Genomic DNA, 17,717 nt, shown 5'->3' on the forward strand with positions numbered 1-17,717 from the left:
AATCATTGCAGCCACAACTGTGAGGCCTGTGTTTATGATGACGCCTCCCCAGCTGCTGCCATTGGCTATGGACTACCTGTGATGTCAGCAAAGCGCATGGCAACCTCAGCTATAACAATCAGCATTACCTTGTCTTCTTCCTCTTGGAGGAGGTGAATTGGTAGGTGAAGGTGATCAGCTAGCTGCAGGGTGCTATGGTGTGACAGTTCACTTGCTGAGCGGGATCGCCCTTCAAGGTGGATGATATCCAAGGTCGGAAGTTAGCCAATGTCTAGTGATGGACTTAGCAGAAGCTGGCAGATGTTCTTGGGCGAAAGCTACTGGAGCTCACTTTCAGAAGCTGGTGGATGCTGCAAGTCTGAAGCAGATGGATATTTGCGGATGTAAGCTGGTTGAAATTCACCTTCAGAAGTTGGTGGATATTTGTGGGTTGAAGCCAGGTACAAATGTGTCCACTGGCATTCTTCATGGATGCTGGCTGATGTATGTTTATGTATGAGAATAGGTGGTTTGGAGGGTGAATGGTTGAGACAAATATGTGTATGTACATCAATGTGATATGTGAAAGGAAACTGGTGGGTATTCATGAATAGATTAAACCAACGGAAGTTGGCACACTGAAGCCAGTGGTGGTGCCTGGGGGATGCTGTTGGGTGGTAGCCATCCCTCTCCTTGTCTTGGGTTTTTTTCCCCTTGAGGGATGTCTGACGTTGGTTAGGTTTTTTCAAGAACAGTTGTGAAAGCCATGAAGAGAACTGCCACACTTAAGCAAGTCTGCTTATATTTCTGAACAAAATGGCTTTCTAAATGCATCTAGCTATAGTGTGCATGCTATCTTTTTCTCCAAAGACAGATAATGGAAGATCAAACACCTGAACATTATGTTATACTCTCTTGCCTGGTATCAGTACTCATGAGGTGTTGCCTGGGCGAGAAGTAAGTAATAAATGAATAAATTGATGTTAAGGTGCCCCACAATTGTCAAGTCTGGGGAAGTTATGCTGATGCTTCTCCTAGCTGTTGCTATCGGCTGAGAATGGCCTGTGATGTCACAAAAGGACATGGTGGCTGAGGCGAAAGAGACAGTTGTTAGTGGAAGGTTGTTAGGAGTGAAAAGCCTCAGGGAAAGGAGGCTATGGGGAAACTGAGGCATGGTCAGCTAGAGACACAGAAAGGAAACCTTGTTTGGCTCCCTCCTGACTACTTGATTTGCCAACTTTTTCCCTCAGGGCTCCTGTGACTGTCAGTGTCTCAGCTGCATAGCTGTCAAAAAAAGTCACAACTGATTTCGTCAGAGAATCCAGCTGCCCCAGCGAACAACTGAGGCTCCTTAGTTTGCAAAACTGTCTTTTAGCTGAAATATTCCTGAAAGGTCTCATTAGTGTTATGTTTCTTAAAAAAGAGGTGCCGGAACTCACCATGAACGCCTCCCTCGTTCTCTTATAATGGCAATGGAGCCACCTGAGAGGCGTCGGAACTGAATTCCGGCTCAAAAAAAGCCCTGGGCCTAGTGAGGTACTTCAGGATCAATAGATGAGAGTTTTCAGAAGAGCCTCAGGGAAATGTAGGGGGCGAACTCAATATGTAATCTGTGATAAATCAGAGGCCCAGGCACTTCTGCTCCCATTCAAAGGCTGGAAGCATGTGGGTGGGTGTTTGTGTGAGAGAGAGAGATTCTTTGTTTAGGCCCATAACACAAAATGGCCCTGTGAGGAAAATACTGTGCTATGATTTATTAATCCCTAGGTGGCACTGTCATTAGTCTAAAGTTAGGTGGAGCCAGGACTTTCTGTTTTGCTTCCTTCCTGGTGTTGCAGCATCTTCTGACTCCTCTGCTTCACACACCCAGGTGCTCTTTCTCTCTCACACACACCCCAAACCTTCTCCTGTCACAAGCAGTCTCCTATTAGGCCAAGAAGCCTCTTCTGTAGAACTGGAGAGAGTGTGTGTGTGTGTGTGTGTGTGTGTGTGTCCATGGCCCATATAGGGATGGAAGAACAGAAGTGGAGCTTAGAAGATGTTCTAGGGTGGGACTTCCCTGAGGAGAAAGGGCTGGCAGTTGAAGGAAATAAGTTAAATGTGAATATTTAAACAACAGCAAACTAGAATTGAGAAGGAAGCTGCTGAAATGTGGTAAAATGAATGTAAAGGGGACGGGGGAAAGGAATTAAAAAGTGAAAGTTAAAGAAGAGGGAGGAATAGGATACAAACTAAATATGAAGGAAGAAAGGAAGAAGAAATGACCAGAATATATATATATATACACACACACACACACACACACACACACACACTTTGAGGTGTGTGTAATGCAATTTTTTATTTTATTTTTTAAAAAACCCTCTGGATTAGCAAAATATGCTTAAAGTTGGGAACTTAAAGAAACTTTAACCACAGAATGTGTGGCCCCAAGGAGATTTCTGTGGCAAATAATTACTGTGGCAAACCTCTAGATGCTGCCATTTTGTAAGAGGTAGGCCTCAATAAGCTTCATCCCTCTCAAGAGGGCTCTGCGGCTAAAGAGTTTGAGAAATCCTAGACTGTAGCAATTAGTTGTGATTATCTGATATTTTAAAATTTGCATGTGGCCTCAGCCTGCTACACACAGTCTGTACAAAGTGCTTTTTTTCTAGAAAAAGAGGTGCTGGAGCTCACTAAGAATGCCCACCTTGTTCTCTTACAATGGCAATGGTGCCCACCTGAGAGGAGCTGGAACTGTGTTCTGCCAAGTTCCAGCTGAAATAAAGGCCCTGGCTGTACACATTAAGACATGCTTGCCTTTCCTTCCTGCAGCAATTGTTCAGCCTTCTTCTGGCCTACGATCAGCAGCAAGACCTATTGCTGAAACATAGTCCACCTGCAAACATAGTGTAGCCAAATGGGAGTGTACCGTCCTCATCAACCCTCCATTCCTCCTCTCCTTTCATGTGAGGATTCCCACTCCCTTTTTCTGAGCTAACTGGTTAGCTTTATATTTGCACAATCATCTTTGCTAACTGTAGTTATCCATTCAGGTAGGTAGCCGTGTTGGTCTGATGCAGTCGAAATAAAAATAAAAACATTGTCCAGTAGCACCTTAGAGACCAACTAAGTTTGTTCTTGGTATAAGCTTTCGTGTGTGTGCATGCATGCATGTGTAGAAGAAATGCCTCTACATATCTATGCTGCACCAGCTATTGAATGGACAGATGGACATTATGGTAGAGGACATGGTCTCATTGTCAGCACCTCATGAGGAATCTACTTTTCCTATGGCCTTTTGCCACACCAGCTCTATAAATAAAAGTGTAAGAAAAGGCCAATACAACTATGTGGGGCACATACAGTCAGAAGCAAGCCCTGCCTTATATACATTATTAGGAAACCTGTTTTTCTCAGTGTGACAGCAAAGGACCATTTGTATGAAAAAGCAACATAGCCACCTCATTGCTTTTTCAAAACATATACAAATGTGAATTCTGCTTGTAGGAGGGCTGGAGCACCTCTGGAAGTCAAGATAAATCTGCTTATACACACATGGCATAATTCTTAGGAAAGGCAAGGTTTATACAAGAAATTGAAGCTTTAAACCTCAAGTACCATAAATAGTATATTTTAAGGGTTTCAACTCAGTTGCAGGCCTGGGTCCAGACTCCATATTTGGCAGCTGTCGTTGTTTTATGATTAATTAAAATGAGGTAACAAAGCAAGACATGTCTATTAACAAGGGGGTTTGCAACATCAGTGGAGTATTCCAAAAACTGATCCTTTTGCCTTTTAATCTGCAAATATCTTAGTAGGAAAGCAGTCTTTCTTTCGGCTGCATGAAGAGGAACAAGCTGCAACCTTCACCTCCTCTGGTAGCAAGAGACAAGTGACTCACATACTCAGCTTTATCTTTATTGTTTCTCTTTTATTAAACAAAAAGAAAGCTCAACAAAATTTTTACCAGGTTTTTTAATTTTCTTTTTAAGCAAGTTTCAGTATAGTACATATCTAGGCAGACAAACCTCAGCTTGTCTTGTTTGGCAAAATGTACACATTTATTAGGAAATGAATCTCCCTCTATTAGCACACATATGTAGTAAGTAAGCCCCAACAAGTTCTACAGTAATTGTGTACAGTATATGATTACAACCCAAGTATAACGTGCCTGCATTCTCTCGCATTCATCTCATGTTACATCATCCTATTCCTTCCATCCTTGTCAAAATTTATCCTTGAAGCAAAGATCTTCCTTCTTGCTTACGTTACTCTCCAAAATGCCATGGATGTTATTTGCGTGTTCAGACCTAGAAACCTCCCCTCTAAATAAATTCACACATGACTCAAATTTTGGTTTTGGTTTTTGGCAGAATTTAGGCCACAACTTTATTGATTACAGAAAGTGACTGGTTGCATAGGCTCTGGTTCGACTAGCTCCCTGCCATGCAGGTAGCAGTGACCCAGGGTTCCAGCATAGGTCAGCCAAGGGTGAACACCTGGATAAGCAGAAAGCCGGGAATGGGCTAACTCCACCACCCAAATGTCCCCCTGGATTCAGGCACGGGCACAACCCTCTCTCAGGGGTTGACCAAACCATCGAGTCCCTGGATTCCTTTAATGGAATACCCTTCACATAGGGATGGCGAGAGCGTTCTCCCATCCCTATCACCTGAACCAGAGCCTATCCGCAACCTTACAAGTTATGATGATTTGCTATGCGGCTGGCGAGACCCAAATAGCAACAGCCAATCAGCCATGTGGGAAAAATTCCTGCTGTGCCCCTTTCCCAATGACAGACAGCACACAATGACATAGCAAGGTCAAGCGCAAAGCCCTAAAAGTAGGGAGAGGTGGGCAGGTGTTCCAAAGGCACATGCCAAAAGGGGAAGCTCTGGGTCACGTGCATGGGCATAAATAGGTCCCTCGAACCGTTTGGACTGCGTCCCATTGGCCAGACTGCACCCAGCTTCAAGGGACCTACCAATCAAGTGTTGTGGCTGTCCAAACGTACCCACCCACAACACAGGGTGTCAGTTTTCCAGGTCTCACCACAATACGTGCCCTCTTTAAGGGAGGACCTGATTTGCCACCACTCGGCAGTGTGTGTGGGTCCAACTTTTGTAATATTACCATGATACCTTTGCTACTTTGGGGAAGGGGTCTTTAAAAAGCAGAGTGCAAGTAATTAACACCCCTACCTCCCCAAAATAGTGCTCAGGTTCCCTTGATTAAACCATTCAGTAATGCATTATGCTTAAAAGGATACAGTGGTACCTCGGGTTAAGTACTTAATTTGTTCCGGAGGTCCGTACTTAACCTGAAACTGTTCTTAACCTGAAGCACCACTTTAGCTAATGGGGTCTCCTGCTGCTGCCGTGCCGCCGGAGCACGATCTCTGTTCTCATCCTGAAGCAAAGTTCTTAACCTGAGGTACTATTTCTGGATTAGCAGAGTATGTAACCTGAAGCGTATGTAACCTGAAGTGTATGTAATCCGAGGTACCACTGTATAAACAAACCACTCAGACAGCCAAACCAGCCATTTCTTCCCTGGGTGCATTTCAGTTCCAGGAACGCCAGCTATTTTAGATAAGTAGTGACTTCCTGTTCCAGGATGCAGCTTTACAGATGCCTGAAAAGAAACTTTCTGTTTCATCCTACACCAATTAATATGTCCCTTCCCCACCCCCCATAAAACCCAAAGCAATAAGCTTGCTTCTCAGTTCTGGTACTGAAAACAAATTCCTGGGCTGAGCATGTGGTCAGAGGCACCTTGCTTTACGGTTGCCATATGTCCTCTTTTTCCAGGACACGTCCTCTTTTTCATAGGCAGAGTAATCATAGCAATCCATAGTTAAAAGTGGAAGTGGGCAAAGGTGTCCTCTTTTTTGCTTTTCAAAATATGGCAACCCTACCAGGCTATGGGTACTTGGCTCTGGTGGGAAGACTTTAGGGTTCTAATGAAAAGCAAAGTAGATGCCACAACTCCAAAGGTTGCCCTGTAGAATAAGGCAGAGAGATGGTATATTCCAGCAGGTATTTCCAGCAGGCCATACTGTCACCATATTTAAAATAATAAAAAAGATAGCACCCCCCTCTCTTTGAGCAATCAGTTGTAATGCCAAGCTAGCTTATCATAGGGAAGTTTGCCCACTTGAAAGTTAACATATCTGCCATGTTTGAGTCTGTAGCATACAAGAAGACAGGTTCACCCTTCTCATGGCTCCAGAGAGTTAGCCACTTGGGAAAACACCCAAGTCTGAGGAAAAGGGAAAAGCAGACTAAAATAGTTTAGTCTTGTTTTATTTTATTTTATTTTTTTCCCTTCACAGAGGCTTCCAGACAGGGTGGGAGTCTTTGGTTGTGTCTGAGCTAAAATTACAGTAAATAGAGTAGTGACTGGAAAGCTCTGTGTTTGGGATAAGAGCAACTTGTACAAATTGCCAAAGAGCAGAAAAGGAAGGGTGTTTCGTTTGAGGGACAAGTAGCTCATAGAATCATAGGATTGTAGAGTCGGAAGGGACCCCTAGTGCCATCTAGTCCAACCCCCCTGCAATGCAGGAATCTCAACTAAAGCATTCATGACAGATGGCCATTCAACCTCTTGCTTAAAACCTCCAAGGAAGGAGAGTCCGCAACCTCCCAAGGGAGTTTGTTCCGCTGTCAGATATCTCTGTTAGAAAGTTCTTCCTGATGTTTAGTTGGAATTCCCTTTTCTTGTAGCTTGAAGCCACTGGTTCAAGTCCTACCTTCCAGACACTGGCGGAGGAAGAGGAGTGCGGGGGAAGCGCACCGCCCCTGGCAGCGTGATCCCAGTGGGGTGCCATCACGGCTGCCCCCCCCGTGCTGGGGGCCACGCCCCTGCAGGACGTGTGCCAGCCCCGCCCCGCCTGCTCTCTTGTCCCCCGGTGCCAGAGCATGAAGCTCCGCCACTGCTTCCAGAGCAGGAGAAAACAAGCTTGCTCCATGTGAAAACCCTTGAGATATTTGATGATGGCTATCATATCTCCTCTCAGTTAAACATACTCAGGTCCTTCAACCATTCTCCGTAAGGCTTGGTGATAGAGCACCTACTTCATATGCAGCGAGTCCCAAATTCAGTTCCCAAAATCTCCAGGTAGGGTTGGAAGGGGCCCCTGAAGTGCAACTGGCAATGTTGAGTTAGGTGTAGCAGTGGTTTTACTTGGCAGGCAGCAGTTTCCTATGCTTCAGTGTATCACATAGAACCAGAATGGAGGGCCCAGTAGGAAGATTTCAGAGGTGCATCCCCCAAAACAGCTGGTCGGAGCACATACGCTTTCCTAGAAGAAGAAGAGAAGAAGAGTTTGGATTTGATATCCCGCCTTTCACTCCCCTTCAGGAGTCTCAAAGCGGCTAACAATCTCCTTTCCCTTCCTTCCCCAAAATAAACACTCTGTGAGGTGAGTGGGGCTGAGAGACTTCAAAGAAGTGTGACTGGGCCAAGGTCACCCAGCAGCTGCATGTGGAGGAGCGGAGACGCGAACCCGGTTCCCCAGATTACGTGACTACCGCTCTTAACCACTACACCACACTGGCTCTCTAGCCCTGTGCCATGGACACCAGGGTTCTTCAGTTGCTGTTCCTACAACTCACATTATTGAGAGATCCTTGTGGAAACATTCTGTATTCAATTAAATTAGATTTGGGGATGCAGTTGCTGTGTGGAAGATCATAGGCGGTGTTTTAGGGAGCTGCTGTAGGGTTGGGAGGAATCATAGAGTTGGAAAGGACAGTGAGGGTCATCTAGTCCAACCCCCTGCAATGCAGGAATCTTTTGCCCAATGTGGGGCTTGAACCCACGGACCTGAGGTAAAAGTCTCATGCTCTACTGACTGAGCTATGTAGAAGAGGGAAAGGCAAAAGCCAGCTTTATGAATAGCTTTGAATCCTAGAGTGCTATTTGCAAAAACATAGGGGAGAGAAAGGGTGGGATTCCCAAATTAGTAAATGCTGTATTCGATGCAGACAGGGCGGTGTCTGCTATGCCCAAGAACATGAAGTCTTCATAATTCATCTTCTAAGGGAAAGGAATTGAAGGGGCATATCTCCAGAGGGTTAAAAAAAAAAATATTGGCAGAAATTTCTGTGTCTGGATTTTTACTTCTTGAAATGTGGCAACCCTAAGTTGGAGTCCAAGAGCCTTTGGAGGGCCACAGTTTAACCACCCCTTTTTTACATTATACATGATATAAATTTTGCATTTGCACCAGGACTGCATACTGAAGCAGACCAGAAGCCAACAGAACTAGCAGGCTTATTAAACAATGAGTAGAGAAGGAGAATGAGTAGAGAAGGAGAAATGGGGTCTAGCTGAGTAGTGTTGTGCCATCGGGATGGTGCCCATCATCCACTGCAAGATACCCCCTATAGGATACAGGACTTCTGATATGCACAGAGAACACCCTATAATTCATGGGGCCCTTGCTATCCATAATGAACCTGGGTCACCAGCACATACCTATCCTTTTGCTGTCCCAGCTTCACTTACAAGACTGCATTCTGGAGAGGAAAACAGCAATGCCCATCATGATGACCTATTAGGCTACCACCTTGCTTGCTGGCCTTGACCCTGCATCAGTAAAAGCAGCCCAGCACAGAGGTGTTGAGGAGGCAGAAGTTTTCTCCACATATCAGGAAAGCATTCCCTGCTCAGTTGGAAATCAGCAGAGTAAGTCACAGCTTCCAACATTGATTTTGCCCCTAACCGCTGCATAATCTTATTTATTTCATAGAAGCTGTTGCTGGGTAATAGGAATGACGAAGACCTATGCAAACATTTCTTAAGACATAACTAGCTTTTGGGGAAGATATGGGATCTGGTGAATTAAACGAGTTAAATGCTCAGGTGGTGGCAGCTAGAGAGCCAGAAATTTGGACTCTGCTTTGCTACTGAACCGTAAGAAATAATGAAGGCAAGACAGCAGCCTTTTTGTTTCTTTTTTTCTTTTGAAAACTGCTGAAAGTTTTAGCTAGGATCTAAAGAACTCTGACTTTTGTGCACCTAAGAGGGATATTTTGGACTTGCATTTCTGAAACATCAATGCTGTATTGAATTGTTACTTCGGTAAAGGGGGAATGTGAATCCTGAGGGGCTATTGGCGGGCTTGGCTTTAACCCTCAGCCCTCTTGCTGTGCAGGGTGCTGATGTGATCTTGTACCATGATTGTGCAGGGTTCTAGATCATGTGATGAGCTGATGAATACAGAAGAGTCTCCACTGCAGGCATTTGCCCTGAACATGTTGGAAGTTGGAAAGCACTATTTGATTATGCCTATATGTGGGGGGTGGGGGTGGCTAAATGCTTAGTTTCAGTGCAATCTCCCTGGGCATTACTTAAGTGGTAGTTTGTGGCCAACTGTGCATATGAGTATACTTCCATCTACGATAAGCAGCATAAGTCTGCTGCTGAACTCACGTAGAAAAAGTTTGCAATGGTGGCAAAAAGTGTGGACAGTGCTCCAGAGGAACAGCTAACACGACCACAAGTCTATTTCAGCCCAGATTGAAAACAAGCAGGCTTGCCATAAACACAAGGAATGTTTGGGTTGGCCCTCAGAATCTCAGCGCAAGAATGCTTAATAAACCCAATGCTTAAGGAATCCTTTCTCTTTAAAACTATTTACAGTCCAGGGATCCCCTTCATAAGAGTCTCTCACAAAACTCCTGCGGTGTGGTCCCCTCCCTGTGTAGCAATCACTGCCCTTTTGCGCCCTCCCTTTCTCAGTGCACAGATCCGAACTGTCAGTGCAGGTGCATTGTGGCTAGGCCAAGAGAAGCTGAAGAGTATCAGAGCTGTCAGATGTGAACAGTTTTAAACCAACAGATAGTATATGCTGCCACCTTGAGGAAGCTTCAACCATCCAGGCAAACTAAACATAGAGAGAAAGAGGGAGTGGGAAGATCAGGATTGAGACAGAGCATTAACCTGCAGTCTTCAGCTGGTTTAACTGCTGACCCTTCTTCCCTGATAACTCTGGGAGTTGTAGTTCTGTGAGGGAGAAGGCTAAGGGATCTTATACAGTTTTCTGAATACTGCCCCCATCTACAGTTCTCAGGATTCTTTGGGGGAAATCAGGAGAGCTAAACTGGTATAAAACTGATGCATTCCCCATGTAAGGTTTCTGCAGGCTGTATTAATGCACTAACCAGGATGAAGCACTAATAAATTGTACTTGGCGGTTAATAGATGGAAATTGATGATCACATCCCTCTTATTACACCCATAGACAGTGCTGGGTTTATAAAAAGGGAGGTGTTGGGAGACAATCCTGCCTAGAAGTAATGCTCCTCTTATCCCCCCCCCCCCCCGATTGGTGTGTGTTTGGTTTCTGCGAGTGTATTCTGCAACATGTTATTTATTGCTGGATTTACACTGGACTGTCCACACATCATTCCACTATATTACCTGTTCTGTGATGCTTCCCTAATGCTGCCGCATTATTGCTGCCTGGAAGGGCACTCTTGTGCAACAGTGCAAGAAAAGTGGGACAAACTACCACCAGCCCTGGAACATTTGTGGAATGAAAAGTTATAGGATTTCAGCAATGCTGGGTATTGAATCTAGGACTTTCTGCATGCAAAACAGATGCTGAGCCATGAACTACAGCCCTTCCAAGGATAAGGAGACAGAACCGATTGTCTGGAAGAGAACTTTTGCATAGCAGTCAGTCTCCTCTATTCCACAGATGCACAGACACTCAGCTTATGTGGCTCCCTTGTGTTCAGCAGTCTGCAGAAAAATGTGGAATCCATTAAATATCCCAATAGAGACTTTGGACATAGAATAAAAGTCTCATAATAGCAACTAGATAATGGCAATTTCTCCTAAGAAGCTGCTTCTATCTTTGTATGTGTGTGTATCCTGCCCTTTCTATAAGGGGGGGGCACCGAGAAAAGGAGGAAATGCTGGAAAGGGTGGATAGTTTTATGACACCTAACTCTGATGGGTTCCTGGCTCCATTTCCTGGTATCCTGATTATCAGGGATAGTCCCAGTTTCCCACCCCCCTCTCAGTTCAGCAATTTTAAAATTCCTGGCTTGTCTCACCTCTCTGGCATGATAAGAGAGCCATGCCTGTGATAGCAGTATCAGCACACCACAGCTATCAGGTAATAGTTGTAATTGCCATATGGGAAACCTGTCCTGTGAAATCTAATGACAGAAAAAGCCATTTGTGAGATCAGCGCACTGCTGCTTTCCCCTTATGATGGACGTCTGCATACCAGAGATTATGCTAAGCACAGCCCCAGAGAGTTTATCTGACCCACATTGTTCTGGCTTTGCACCCAGTCAGCCCAACACGCCAAGATGTGCCTTGCCCTTTTCCACCCATGCATCATGCTGCGTTCAAATCCACTCATTTCTCGATTCCCCGTTGGCAAAAGCAGCAGGGCGTGTTCTCAGAGCCCTGCGTAACTGGAGACATGAATCTTTCCCAGGGTGAGCCCTACGTGAGGAATTGTCTGGAATCTCACTTGTCGCTGTGAGCGACAGTGTCAGGGTCGAGAAAGGAGGGTGGGTGGGATTGATCCCGTTTGTTCTGCGGACTTGGAAGGGTGCTGTCCCTGAATCCAAACGCAGTCTCTCCATCCAGTTTTGGGAGGTTATTTTGAGATTCGCATATTTCTTTACAAACAAAAATGTCTATTTCTAGATTTGCCGTCCCTGACTTGGTTGGGATTCAGACTGGGGAATGCAAGGCTCCCTGCCAGCACTAGAATGAAGCAAATGCTTGCTTTGGTCAACATGGCAAAAGTGGGACAGAACGACCGATGCTGCTGTGAGGAGAGAAAGCCAGCTCCAAAGTCTTTTGCCCCCTGGTTGGGGCTTCTCCCCCTCAGAGACATGCAAGCGGAAGGCAGACACACTCCTAAGGAAGCCATTCTTCCTGGGAGTGTAGGAAGTCTTCTCTAGGGGATGGTATACACCCTGTGAGTTGTACAGCATGTTCCAAGTGGAGCCGGACTGTCTTCTCATCTGATTTCTATCAAAATCCTGCTGGGAAAAACTTGTGGCTCCTGTAAATTTTGCAACAAGGCAAGGCAAATCCTGCATGCTACATATGATTCTTACAGTGTCAAGATTCTGCAAGCAGAAACTTCAGATTTTGTTTCTAAGCTATGATTTGTACCAAGCAAGTGTTGTGTCTTTATGTCACCTGTCTGATTGAAAAATCTACATCTCCTCTCTCTCCTTACACCTCAAGGTGTGGGATAACACGCAGAGGCTTCATTAACTATGAATCCCAAAATCTGGGGTCTCCTCAAAACCAGTGCCAAAGTTTTGCAGTCGTTTTGCAGCAAAAACCCTGTGTTTTGTGGTGCCCCAAGTTTGTGGCAACCAAGTTTGTAGTTACAGTGGCACCTCGGGTTACAGACGCTTCAGGTTACATACTCTGCTAACCCAGAAATAGTACCTCGGATTAAGAACTTTGCTTCAGGATGAGAACAGAAATCGCATGCTGGTGGCGCGGCAGCAGCAGGAGGCCCCATTAGCTAAAATGGTACCTCAGGCTAAGAACAGTTTCAGGTTAAGAACAGACCTCCAGAACGAATTAAGTTCTTAACCCAAGGTACCACTGTAATGGCCAAAAACACAATGTTGTCCAATTCACTCCAAACTGGCACCAAACTTTGGTAAAAAAATTGCAGCATTTTGCAGCGGAAATCCCATGTTTTGCAGCCCCCCAGAAATGGAGCAACAGCCACTCAAACCTGGGGTTCCAAAGCTCACCAAAAATTCACCATTGTCCGATTCACTCCAAACCAGCACCAAACTTTGGCAAACGTTTTGCAGGAAAAATCCTGTGTTTTGCAGCGCCCCAGAAACGGAGCAATGGCCAATCAAACCCAAGGGTCAAAAGCTCACCAAAAAACCCCAAACATGAGGTATCCTACTCATATTAAAGTGAATGCAAGAACAAGCCCATGTAACTACTACCTATATGGATAGGCTTGCCTAAGCAAAAACATTTTAAGCAGGTTCCAGAAGGAGAACAGTTATGGTGCCTACTGAATGTCCATAGACAGGGAGTTCCAATAAATAAATTAAAATACCAATGAATGAATATGTCAGCATCCAAAGAGATGGCATTTTAAACTTCTTATTTTGGCATATTGCCGTTGTTTCATGACCAACCACAAATTGATAAAACAGACAACCCTACTTCCCAGAACAGAAAGCATTTTATTAATTGGATTTATATACATACTGCCTTCCTGCTGTCGCCCCCTTTCCTTTCCATTGAAAAGCTCCTAAGTTCTATTCCCATTTGCTGTTGTTTTTCGGAGAGGTGGCCAATATGACCTTGCAATAAATAAAACAAAATATTAGCTAGAAACACTTTCTGTAATGCCATGGCCATGGAAGAGAGGGGACTTGTGTTGTGCCGTTCTGGTGACACCATAGGCACCATGCAATAGGTGCTCATTCTATTTGCACATCCACTGTCCACACATAACTCAACATCACATGAAAAGCACTAACAGGAAATGAGGTGAAAGGCGATTTTCATTTCCCCAATGACACGGATTAGTGTTTTGAGTACAGGGGTGCAAAATGTGGGGTTTTCGCATTGCAAAACTTTTGCCAATGTTTGGCACCAGTTTGGAGTGAATCGGACAATTTTGAGTTTGGGGTTACCCTTTGACCCCTGGATTTGAGTGGCTATTGCTCTGTTTTTTGGGTGCTGCAGTACACAGGGTTTTTGCCGCAAAACGATTGCAAAACTTTGGCACCAGTTTCAAGGTGATCCCAGATTTGTGAGGCACATCTGCGAACCAGATAAACTGTTATGGGCACCACACACACACTATAATCACACCTACTTACTTCTTCCACATCGCTACACAGAAAGTTTCTTTCAAGCCTATTTTCTGCAAAAGAATGGCACTCTGCAGCTTTTCATCAGGAAAGGCCTCTGCAGATATATGTGCACTAGCAGGCTTCTTGCTGGAGACTGTTATTTTTATTTACTATTATATTAATATCCTACCTTTTATCCAAGGAACTCAAGGTGGCTTACCCACTTCTCCCCCTCCTCATTTTATCCTTAAAGCAACCCTGCTACTAGAGGGAGACTCTGACAAGCCCAAAGTCACCCAGTGATCTTCTTGGTTGAGTGGACATTTGCACCCTGGTCTCCTAGGTCCTAGTTCAACACTCTTTCCACAAAACCTGACTGACTTATGCACTAGATCCTAGTGCTTTGCTATTCTGAACCTACAGGCTAGGCTCTATCCAAATTCTGCCAATCCTTGGAAGTCTTTGGAAAATGTATATGATTTTAAAGCTGCATAAACATTAGCTGCATGGTCGCACGTCTTACCTTATTAACAAGTTGAATCAATAAACATAGTGTGATGGAAGTATCAAGGGCAATGGCAGCTGACAGTGTCTTTCCATGCATCATTTTTTAACGTGTGGTTCATTGATGTTTCACTCTATTTCAAACTAGCTCTATTCAACATGAAAGACTTGGTGATATTTTCTGTAGAGCTCAGGTGAGATGTATGTTGCATGGGCACCGAGGCAGTGATATAATGGAATAAACAAATGGCACAGATCAAGTCCTAAAATACTTGAAGAGTCTCAAGCCTTATCTTGCTGCCTAGGACGTTAATAGGTTCTTTTAGTCCTGAAAATGGCAGGGCCTCACAGACTTATAGTTAAAGGATCTTAGCTAGTAGTATTGCTTAACATGGTTTCTAGATAACCTGTTTATTGACAGCTCAAGAAGCATGAAGAGGTCTGGGTTTTTTTTAGGAGGGGCAGCTGCTCCACAGTTTTAGCAAGTGCATGTTTATACACATGGTGTGTACATGCACTCTGCAATGCGTTGTGGTGGCCAAACACAATTCTTTGAATGTACACACACCATAAAAAGACACTACAGAAGAGCTATGTTTCTGCAGAATACACTTGGCAAAATAAATGTACAACTCCGGCTTGTTGTTCATTATACCTGCAGTGTACCTCTTCTACTGAACTGAAACATATTCTTTCTGAAAGTGTAACATGTGAAGCTTCCCTCAGGCACGTAGGCACACAAAATGCACTTTTTACATTGTGTTTTTTATTAATCTTGAAAGGGCTCCAGTGTACCAATGATAACACAGGCTAATCCAGAGTGGGAGGAAATTTGAAAGAATGTGTCTGGAGGGAGAAGTCTAGACGTTCAGCTAAAGCAGAGACCCCGTCCCTGTATGCCCCCATCTCTCAATGGCTACACTGAAGACTGCAATTAGAGATATAAGACCAAGATCAGAAAACGCAGAGGCTGTGGATGGATGTGCAAGGACATGCAGAACCATTAGCTCAACCAGGGTATTTTGTTCTTTAGAAAAATGAAGGCATGTTAAGAGCTAAAATCGTATGTTGTTTCAGAGTGAGCGTTGAAGAGTACTTACACTGTAGGCATTATTACCTAAGTTTACCAAATGGGCCGTGGATTTTGCATGCTATAATATCACATAAAATATGTATGTAAAAACAGAAAAGTTGATTTTCAAACCCTAGAGCAAATCCTTCCACATGCCCAGGCACAGCAGTGGGGAGGCCAACCAAGGACAGAAATAAGACACTGGATATCGGTGTTGGGTTGCAACAGGCCACAACTTTATTGGTTCCAGATGTAAGTAGGTTTTGGTGAAGGCATTGGGTATGTATCCAGGATCAAGCAACCCGCCTGCTGGTTGATCAAATAGGGTGGATCACCCCTGGATTGAGGGTGGACCCTAGAAAAACAACAAGTGTGACGATCCAATTTAATGCATAAAAATTTCTCCCTGGTCCCAAATATGGTCCTCAAACTGTGACTGTACCTTTGGGCAGAACACAAATAAACACAGTGGGAGGGTGGGTAGTCTCATAATGATCTGTATAGAAGGAGTCCAAATGTGGCCTGAATATAATATTCAGTGGACCTGGTTGAAGCCAAGCTGCTGCCATGACCCTGCCCCCTAGTTGCCTTCCGATTGGCCCATCTGAACGGGCTTTGGCGTCGAAACTGTGCGGCCGCCAGGGGAGGCCCCAGCACCACCAATTGGCCTCATGGGGAGGAAAAGGCCCTGACACTGAGCCACGGCTGCACCGTGCAGCAAACCACCACTTCCCCGGATGCCCAGATAATCAGATATTATCACAACCAAGAGTATATGTTGCACATGGCTGTATGTTGTTCCTCCATGCTGGGAAAAACATACAGTTCCTTCCAGTGTAAATTAGATTTCCAAGCCTTTATGAAGAGGGTTTTCGTATCACCCATTGAAAAAAGCTGATGTGTGGACATATTAGAGCTTGTATTATACTTAATGCTATTGGCTGAAAGTTCAAGGACAGGGCAGATCTGAGATAGAAAAGGAGATCTAAACAGTATAGGAGCCCTTGGATAGGAAACCTTCTTTTAGCCTTTTCTGTGTTTTCATAGAATACATATTTCTTTGCCGGACCTGCCACATACTGTGTAAACAGACCTTTGGGTAATTCTTTACAGCTGACACATTTTTGCTAACAAATGTCAAAGTCCATTTGTCTCATAAGAAAGGCTCACTCCAGGCAAAAATGCACACACCGCTGTAGCAAAGGTGTGTGCATGTGTGCACAATAGGCAGTGCTCTCTGAAAGCAGGGAGCCCAGAAGAAGACAAAATAATAAGGCCAAACTCATGCTGAATTTCAGCATGGATTGCCAAAGGCTGGCTAGAGTAGGTGTTGGGTGGTGTTTTGTTTTTTTAAAATGATAATGCACATTTAAATAGACTAGAAAATGCAATTCAGCAGCGGCTTCTTTTGAACCACAAGTGACAACCACACACTACTCCAGCAAAGATCAGAAATAATATGTGGCCGTTCATACTGTCATGTAATGTGGATAGGAAGCTTTCTGTGGCTTCATTAATTATCCATTGTCTGTAGGACGTCCTCCTCCAAATCTCTTTCCACCACTGCACAAACAATGTGCAGTGTGATAAGGGTGTATAAATATGTACACATCCATGTTATATACATAGTACACAGTGGTGGACCAGACATTGGAATACATCTACAACAGTGCAAATATACATGCTTCACATTGGCTTTGAATCGGAGGGTAGCTGGTCAGCACTGTAGATGGCTTACCGGCAAAGAACTAAACTGCATGTTCCACATGGAAGGACAATGAGCTGATGAAATGGATATTGTGCCAGTTTCCATACGGGGGTCAGGAGTGGTGTTTGCATCAGTTTTCCCCTTAGTGGTGCAGCAGTAGAACTGCTAGTGCATTTGCAAAGTGTGGTTTCAATATTGGATGGGAGATTGCAAGTTGAGATTCTTACACAGCAGTGGGGTTGGACTAGATGGCTCTCAGTGTGTCTTCCAACTATATCACTATACCATGGGTAGGCAAACTAAGGTCCAGGGGCCGGATCCGGTCCAATCGCCTTCTCAATCTGGCCCGCAGACTGTCCGGGAATCAGTGTGTTTTTACAAGAGTAGAATGTGTCCTTTTATTTAAAATGCATCTCTGGGTTATTTGTGGGGCCTGCCTGGTGTTTTTACATAAGTAGAATGTGTGCTTCTATTTAAAATGCATCTCTGGGTTACTGGTGGGGCATAGGAATTCGTTCATATATATTTTTTCAAAATATAGTCCGGCCCCACCCCAAGGTCTGAGGGACAGTGGACCGGCCCCCTGCTGAAAAAGTTTGCTGACCCCTGTTCTATACCTGCTTTTACAAGTGTATTGTACAACATG

General features: G+C 44.5%; 1 protein-coding gene across 1 annotated transcript in view; it reads left to right on the forward strand.

Annotated features, from left to right (window-relative positions):
* The first annotated feature begins 1,080 nt into the window (after positions 1-1,080).
* The window catches only part of TBCD (tubulin folding cofactor D), a 156,424-nt gene continuing 139,787 nt past the window's right edge, over positions 1,081-17,717 (forward strand). Inside the window, exon 1 of the mRNA XM_053376121.1 lies at positions 1,081-1,085. The gene's annotated coding sequence lies outside the window, so the exon portion shown is untranslated. The remainder of the gene's footprint in view (positions 1,086-17,717) is intronic.

This window comes from Podarcis raffonei, chromosome 2, assembly GCF_027172205.1.
Source record: "Podarcis raffonei isolate rPodRaf1 chromosome 2, rPodRaf1.pri, whole genome shotgun sequence".
NCBI lineage: Eukaryota > Metazoa > Chordata > Lepidosauria > Squamata > Lacertidae > Podarcis > Podarcis raffonei.